The sequence below is a fragment of the Trachypithecus francoisi genome, unplaced genomic scaffold, assembly GCF_009764315.1.
Source record: "Trachypithecus francoisi isolate TF-2019V2 unplaced genomic scaffold, Tfra_2.0 Contig00127, whole genome shotgun sequence".
Classification (NCBI taxonomy): Eukaryota; Metazoa; Chordata; class Mammalia; order Primates; family Cercopithecidae; genus Trachypithecus; species Trachypithecus francoisi.
The window spans coordinates 379731-389202 of NW_022680482.1; positions in this window are offsets into that span (position 1 = coordinate 379731).

Below are 9472 nucleotides of genomic sequence, written 5' to 3' on the forward strand. Positions count from 1 at the left end.
ATGTCCCATTGCAGACTCTACAAAGCAGTTTTTCCAACTTGCTTAATGTAGGTTTACCTACATTAACTGAATCCACACATCACAAAGTGATTTCACAGATAGCTTCTTTCTAGTTTTTATCGCAGGATATTCTGTTTTTCATTATAGGCCTCAGTAAATTCAGTGATGTCACTTTGCAGATCCTACAAAAACAGTATTTCCAACCTGATGAATGTAAAGAAAAGTTCAACTATGTAAGCTGAATCCCCACATCACAAGGTTGTTTCATAGATAGCTTCTTTCCAGTTTTTATCACAGGAAATTCGGTTTTTGGTTGTAGGCCTCAGTGAACTTCGATATGTCCCTTTGCAGATTCTACAAAAACAGTGTTCCCAATCTGTTGAATTTAAAAGGTTTAACTTTGTAAGCTAAATCCCTACATCAACTTATTTCTAGTTTTCATCATGGGATACTGGGTTTTTCTCTGTAGGCCACAGTGAGCACTGAAGTGTCTCTTCGCAGATTCTACAAAACAGTGTTTTCAGCCTGCTGTGTGTAAAGAAAGTTTTAACTCTGTGCTGAATCCACATATAACAAAATTGTTTCACAGATAGCTTCTTTCCAGTTTTTTTTCCAGGAATATTTGATTTTTCACTATAGGCCTCAGTGAGCTCTGAAATGTTCCTTGGGAGATTCTACAAAAAGAGTATGTCTAACCTGCTGAATGTGAATAAATGTTTAACTCTGTGAGTTGAATCCACACATTAGAAAGGGGTTTCATAAATAATTTCCTTCCAGTTTTTATTGTGGGATATTTTGTTTTTCACTGTAGGCTTCGGCGAGCTTCAAAATATTTCTTCACAGATTCTGCAAAAAAAGTGTTCCAACCAGCTGAAGGTAAAGAAAGATTTAACTCTGCGAGCCGAATCCACACATCACAAAGCAATTTCACAGAGAACTTCTTTCTTGTTTTTATTATGAGATATTTGGTTTTTAAATACAGGTCTCAGTGAGCTCTGAAATGTCCCTTAGCTGATTGAACAAAACAGAGTTTTCAACCTTAGAAATGTAAAAAAAAAAAAAAAAAAAAAAAAGTTCAACACTGTGAGCTAAATCCACACATCACAAAGTGGTTTTAGAGATAGTTTCTTTCTAGTTTTCATCATGGAATATTTTCTTTTTTCTTTTCTTTTTTGTTAGCGTTTTTAGCAATATTGTTTTAAATTTCAGCTTTTATTTTAGATACAGGGTGGCACAGGTGTAAGATTGTTACATGGGTATATTGGATCTAGGTAGTGAGCCTAGTACCCAGTAGATAGTTTTTCATCCTGTAGCCTCCCCCTTCCAGTAGTCTGCGTGTCCAATTTTCCCATGTTTTTGACCACATGGGCTCAGTGTTTAGCTCCCATTCTCCTACTTGAGAACATGTGGTATTTAGTATTTCATTCTTGTCTTAATTCATGTAGGATTATGGCCTCCAGCTGCATACATGTTGCTGAGAAGGACATGACTTCATTCTTTTCTGTGGTGATGTAGTATTCCATAGTGTATGTGTACCACATTTTTCTCATCTACTCAATCATTGATGGACACCTAGGTTGGTTCCATATCTTCCCTATAGAGAATAGTGTGACCATGAATGTATGAGTGCATACATCTTTTTGGTATAATGATCTATATTCCTTTGGTTATATATCCAGTAATAGTACTTCTGGGTGAAATGTTAGCTCTGTTCTTTTTTTTTTTTTTTTTTTTTTAAACTTTAAGTTCTAGGATACATGTGCATAACGTGCAGGTTTGTTACATATGTATACTAATGCCATGTTGGTGTGCTGCACCCATCAACTCGTCAGCACACACCAATTCATCATTTATATCATGTATACCTCCCGAATGCAATCCCTCCCTCCTCCTCCCTCCCCATGATAGGCCCCAGTGTGTGATATTCCCCTTCCCGAGTCCGAGTGATCTCATTGTTCAGTTCCCACCTATGAGTGAGAACATGCGGTGTTTGGTTTTCTCTTCTTCTGATAGTTTGCTAAGAATGATGGTTTCCAGCTGCATCCATGTCCCTACAAAGGACACAAACTCATCCTTTTTTATGGCTGCATGCTATTCCATGGTGTATATGTGCCAGATTTTCTTAATCCAGTCTGTCACAGATGGACATTTGGGTTGATTCCAAGTCTTTGCTATTGTGAATAGTGCCGCAATAAACATACGTGTGCATGTGTCTTTGTAGTAGAGTAATTTATAATCCTTTGGATATATACCCAGTAGTGGGATGTCTGGGTCATATGGTACATCTAGTTCTAGATCCTTGAGGAATTGCCATACTGTTTTCCATAATGGTTGAACTAGTTTACAATCCCACCAACAGTGTAAAAGTGTTCCTATTTCTCCACATCCTCTCCAACACCTGTTGTTTCCTGACTTCTTAATGATTGCCATTCTAACTGGTGTGAGATGGTATCTCATTGTGGTTATGATTTGCATTTCTCTGATGGCGAGTGATGATGAGCATTTTTTCATGTGTCTGTTGGCTGTATGAATGTCTTCTTTTGAGAAATCTCTGTTCATATCCTTTCCCCACTTTTTGATGGGGTTGTTTGTTTTTTTCTTGTATATTTGTTTGAGTTCTTTGTAGATTCTGGATATTAGCCCTTTGTTGGATTACTAGATTGCAAAACTTTTCTCCCATTCTGTAGGTTGCCTGTTCACTCTGATGGTAGTTTCTTTTGCTGTGCAGAAGCTCTTTAGTTTAATTAGATCCCATTTGTCAATTTTGGCTTTTGCTGCCGTTGCTTTTGGTGTTTTAGACATGAAGTCCTTGCCCATGCCTATGTCCTGAGTGGTACTACCTAGATTTTCTTCTAGGGCTTTTATGGTATTAGGTCTAACATTTAAGTCTCTCATCCATCTTGAATTAATTTTCGTATAAGGGGTAAGGAAAGGATCCAGTTTCAGCTTTCTACTTATGGCTAGCCAATTTTCCCATCACCATTTATTAAATAGGGAATCCTTTCCCCATTTCTTGTTTCTCTCAGGTTTGTCAAAGATCAGGTGGCTGTAGATGTGTGGTATTATTTCTGAGGACTCTGTTCTGTTCCATTGGTCTATATCTCTGTTGTGGTACCAGTACCATGCTGTTTTGGTTACTGTAGCCTTGCAGTATAGTTTGAAGTCAGGTAGCGTGATGCCTCCAGCTTTGTCCTTTTGACTTAGGATTGTCTTGGCAATGCGGGCTCTTTTTTGGTTCCAGATGAACTTTAAAGCAGTTTTTTCCAATTCTGTGAAGAAACTCATTGGTAGCTTGATGGGGATGGCATTGAATCTATAAATAACCTTGGGCAGTATGGCCATTTTCACGATATTGATTCTTCCTATCCATGAGCATGGTATGCTCTTCCATTTGTTGAATATTTTCTTAATCAATATAGGCCTCAGTGTGCTTTAAAATGTCCTATCACAGATTCTACAAAAACAGTGTTTCCAACCTGCTTAATGTAAAGAAATATTTAACTCTGTGAGTTGAATTCACACAACAAAAATCAGTTTCACAGATAGCTTCTTTCTAGTTTCTATAATGGGATATTCACTTTTTCACAAGAGGCCTTAGTGAGCTCTGAAATGTTCCTTCACAAAAGCAGTGTTTCCAACCTTCTAAATGTAAACAAAGATGTGTTTTGTGAGCTGAATCCACACATCACAAAGCAGGTTCAAAGATACCTTCTTTCTCGTTTTTGTCACGGAATATTTGGTTTTTCAGTATAGGTCTCAATGTCCTCTGAAATGTTTCTTGGTAGATTCTACTGAAAGTGTTTCCAATTTACTGTATGTAAAGAAAGGTTTAACTGCATGATCTGAATCCACACTTGACAAAGTGGTTTCACAGACAGCTTCCCTCTAGTTTTTCTCAGAGGATATTTGATTTTCACCATTGACCTAAGTGAACTCAGAAATATCCCTTCACAGATTTTACAAAAACATTGTTTCCAACCTGGTGAATATAAAGAAAGGTTTATCTCTGTGAGCTGAATCCACACATCACAAAGCAGTTTCACAGATAGCTTATTTCTAGTTTATCACACAATATTTTTATTTTACTATAGACCTCTGTGAGCTCAGTAACACCCCTTTGCAAATTATATGGAAACGGTGTCCCAAACCTGCTGAGTATAACGGAACGTTTAACTTCTGAGCTGAATCAACACATCACAAAGTGGTTTCACAGATATCTTTTTTATAAGTTTTATTGCAGAGTATTCAGTTTTCCATTATATGCCTCAGTGAGATTTGAAATGTCCCTTTGCAGATCCCACAAAAACAATGCTTCCAACGTGCTGAATGGAAAGAAAAGTTTAACACTGAGCTGAATCCACACATCAAAAAGCGGTTTCACAGATAGCTTCTTTGTCATTTTTATGGAATGATATTCCATTTTCCACTATAGGCTTCAGTGAGCTTTGAAATGGCTTTCCGCAGATTGTATAAAAACAGTGTTTCCAACCTCCTGACTGTTAAGAACGGTTGAGGTTTGTGAGCTGACTCCTCACATAACAAAACGGTATCACAGATTCTTTCTAGTATTTGTCACAGGATATGTGGTTTTCACTATAGGACTCAGTGAACTCTAAAATATCCCTTCACAGATTCTTCACAAACCTTGTTTCCAACCTGCTGAATGTAAGGAAAGGTTTAACTCTGTCAGCTGTATTGACACATCACAAAGTGGTTTCACAGTTAGTTTCTTTCTAGATTTTATTGTGGAATATTGGTTTTTTTTTTTTACAGGCATCTGTGAACTTCAAACTTTCCCTTCACAGATTCTTCAAAAACAGTAATTTAACCTGCTTAATATAAAGAAATGTTTAACTCTGTGAGCTAAATCTACACATCACAAAAGGGTTTTATATATAGTTTCTTTCTAGTTTTTATCACAATATTGTTTATTTTTTTCACTAAAGGCCTCAGTGAGCTCTGAAATGATTTTTTGGAGATTCTGCAAAAACAGTTTTTTTCTTTTCTTTTCTTTTGCACAAATTTATTTTTAATGCTTCTTTTTTCCTTTTTTTAAAATTATAATTATATTTTAAGTTCTAGGGTACATGTGCATAACGTGCAGGTTTGTTACATATGTATACTTGTGCCATGTTGGTGTGCTGCACCCATCAACTCGTCAGCACCCATCAACTCGTCATTTACATCAGGTATAACTCCCAATGCAATCCTTCCCCCCTCCCCCTTCCCCATGATAGGCTCCGGTGTGTGATGTTCCCCTTTCTGAGTCCAAGTGATCTCATTGTTCAGTTCCCACATATGAGTGAGAACATGTGGTGTTTGATTTTCTGTTCTTGCGATAGTTTGCTAAGAATGATGGTTTCCAGCTGCATCCATGTCCCTACAAAGGACACAAACTCATCCATTTTTGTGGCTGCATAGTATTCAAAGGTGTACATGTGCCACATTTTCTTAATCCAGTCTGTCACTGATGGACATTTGGGTTGATTCCAAGTCTTTCCTATTGTGAATAGTGCTGCAATAAATATACATGTGCCTGTGCCTTTATAGCAGCATGATTTATAATCCCTTGGGTATATACTCAGTAATGGGATGGCTGGGTCATATGGTACATCTAGTTCTAGATCCTTGAGGAATTGCCATACTGTTTTCCATATGGTTGAACTAGTTTACAATCCCACCAACAGTGTAAAAGTGTTCCTATTTCTCCACATCCTCTCCAGTATCTATTGTTTCCTGACTTTTTAATGATTGCCATTCTAACTGGTGTGAGATGGTATCTCATTGTGGTTTTGATTTGCATTTCTCTGATGGCCAGTGATGATGAGCATTTTTTCATGTGTCTGTTGGCTGTATGATGTCTTCTTTTGAGAAATGTCTGTTCATATCCTTTGCCCACTTTTTGATGGGGTTGTTTGTTTTTTTCTTGTAAATTTGTTTGAGTTCTTTGTAGGTTCTGGATATTAGCCTTTTGTCAGATAACTAGACTGCAAAAATTTTCTCCCATTCCGTAGGTTGCCTGTTCACTCTGATGGTAGTTTCTTTTAAGGTGCAGAAGTTCTTTAGTTTAATTAGATCCCATTTCTCAATTTTGGCTTTTGCTGCCGTTGCTTTTGGTGTTTTAGACATGAAGTCCTTGCCCATGCCTATGTCCTGAATGGTACTACCTAGGTTTTCTTCTAGGGTTTTTATGGTATTAGGTCTAACATTTAAGTCTCTAATCCATCTTGAATTAATTTTAGTATAAGGAGTAAGGAAAGGATCCAGTTTCAGCTGTCTATTTATGGCTAGCCAATTTTCCCAGCACCATTTACTAAATAGGAAATCCTTTCCCCATTTCTTGTTTCTCTCAGGTTTGTCAAAGATCAGATGGATGTACATGTGTGGTATTATTTCTGAGGACTCTGTTCTGTTCCATTGGTCTATATCTCTGTTTTGGTACTAGTACCACGCTGTTTTGGTTACTGTAGACTTGTAGTATAGTTCAGAGTCAGGTAGCGTGATGTCTCCAGCTTTGTTCTTTTGACTTAGGATTGTCTTGGCAATGCGGGCTCTTTTTTGGTTCCATATGAACTTTAAAGCAGTTTTCTCCAATTCTGTGAAGAAACTCATTGGTAGCTTGTTGGGGATGGCATTGAATCTATAAATCAACTTGGGCAGTATGGCCATTTTCACGATATTGATTCTTCCTATCCATGAGCATGGTATGTTCTTCCATTTGTTTGCGTCCTCTTTGATTTCACTGAGCAGTGGTTTGTAGTTCTCCTTGAAGAGGTCCTTTACATCCCTTGTAAGTTGGATTCCTAGGTATTTTATTCTCTCTTTTTTTTTTAAATTTTTTTATTTTTTATTATACTTTAAGTTCTAGGGTACATGTGCATGACGTTTATATCATGTATAACTCCCCAATGCAATCCCTCCCTCCTCCCCCCTCCCTGTGATAGGCCCCAGTGTGTGATGTTCCCCTTCCCGAGTCCAAGTGATCTCATTGTTCAGTTCCCACCTATGAGTGAGAACATGCGGTGTTTGGTTTTCTCTTCTTGTGATAGTTTGCTAAGAATGATGGTTTCCAGCTGCATCCATGTCCCTACAAAGGACGCAAACTCATCCTTTTTGATGGCTGCATAGTATTCCATGGTGTATATGTGCCACATTTTCTTAATCCAGTCTGTCACAGATGGACATTTGGGTTGATTCCAAGTCTTTGCTATTGTGAATAGTGCTGCAATAAACATACGTGTGCATGTGTCTTTGTAGTAGAGTAATTTATAATCCTTTGGGTATATACCAGTAGTGGGATGGCTGGGTCATATGGTACATCTAGTTCTAGATCCTTGAGGAATCGCCATACTGTTTTCCATAATGGTTGAACTAGTTTACAATCCCACCAACAGTGTAAAAGTGTTCCTATTTCTCCACATCCTCTCCAACACCTGTTGTTTCCTGACTTCTTAATGATTGCCATTCTAACTGGTGTGAGATGGTATCTCATTGTGGTTTTGATTTGCATTTCTCTGATGGCGAGTGATGATGAGCATTTTTTCATGTGTCTGTTGGCTGTATGGATGTCTTCTTTTGAGAAATGTCTGTTCATATCCTTTCCCCACTTTTTGATGGGGTTGTTTGTTTTTTTCTTGTATATTTGTTTGAGTTCTTGGTAGATTCTGGATATTAGCCCTTTGTCAGATGAGTAGGTTGCAAAAATTTTCTCCCATTCTGTAGGTTGCCTGTTCATTCTGATGGTAGTTTCTTTTGCTGTGCAAAATCTCTTCAGTTTAATTAGATCCCATGTGTCAATTTTTGCTTTTGCTGCCGTTGCTTTTGGTGTTTTAGACATGAAGTCCTTGCACATGCCTATGTCCTGAGTGGTACTACCTAGATTTTCTTCTAGGGTTTTTATGGTATTAGGTCTAACATTTAAGTCTCTAATCCATCTTGAATTAATTTTCGTATAAGGGGTAAGGAAAGGATCCAGTTTCAGCTTTCTACTTATGGCTAGCCAATTTTCCCAGCACCATTTATTAAATAGGGAATCTTTTCCCCATTTCTTGTTTCTCTCAGGTTCGTCAAAGATCAGATGGCTGTAGATGTGTGGTATTATTTCTGAGGACTCTGTTCTGTTCCATTGGTCTATATCTCTGTTGTGGTATCAGTACCATGCTGTTTTGGTTACTGTAGCCTTGTAGTATAGTTTGAAGTCAGGTAGCGTGACGCCTCCAGCTTTGTCCTTTTGACTTAGGATTTTCTTGGCTATGCGGGCTCTTTTTTGGTTCCATATGAACTTTAAAGCAGTTTTTTCCAATTCTGTGAAGAAACTCATTGGTAGCTTGATGGGGATGGCATTGAATCTATAAATCACCTTGGGCATTATGGCTATTTTCACGATATTGATTCTTCCTATCCATGAGCATGGTATGTTCTTCCATTTGTTTGTGTCCTCTTTGATTTCACTGAGCAGTGGTTTGTAGTTCTCCTTGAAGAGGTCCTTTACATCCCTTGTAAGCTGGATTCCTAGGTATTTTATTCTCTTTGAAGCTATTGTGAATGGAAGTTCAACCTGATTTGTCTCTCTGTGTGTCTGTTACTGGTGTATAAGAATGCTTGTGATTTTTGCACATTAATTTTGTATCCTGAGACTTTGCTGAAGTTGCTTATCAGCTTAAGGAGATTTTGGGCTGAGACAATGGGGTTTTCTAAATATACAATCATGTCATCTGCAAACAGGGACAATTTGACTTCTGCTTTTCCTAACTGGATACCCTTGATTTCTTTCTCTTGCCTGATTGCCCTAGCCAGAACTTCCAACACTATGTTGAACAGAAGTGGTGAGAAAGGGCATCCCTGACTTGTGCCAGTTTTCAAAGGGAATTTTTCCAGTTTTTGCCCATTCAGTATGATATTGGCTGTGGGTTTGTCATAAATAGCTCTTATTATTTTGAGGTACGTTCCATCAATACCGAATTTATTGAGTGTTTTCAATATGAAGTTCTGTTGAATTTTGTCAAAGGCCTTTTCTGCATCTATTGAGATAATCATATGGTTCTTGTCTTTGGTTCTGTTTATATGCTGGATTACGTTTATTGATTTGTGAATGTTGAACCAGCCTTGCATCCCAGGGATGAATCCCACTTGATCATGGTGGGTAAGCTTTTTGATGTGCTGTTGAACCAGTTTGCCAGTATTTTATTGAGGATTTTTCCATCGATGTTCATCAGGGATATTGGTCTAAAATTCTCTTTTTTTGTTGTGTCTCTGCCAGGCTTTGGTATCAGGATGATGTTGGCCTCATAACATGAGTTAGGGAGGATTCCCTCTTTTTCTATTGATTGGAATAGTTTCAGAAGGAATGGTACCAGCTCCTCCTTTACCTCTGGTAGAATTCGGCTGTGAATCCTTCTCGTCCTGGACTTTTTTTGGTTGGTAGGCTCTTAATTATTGCCTCAACTTCAGAGCCTGCTATTGGTCTATTCAG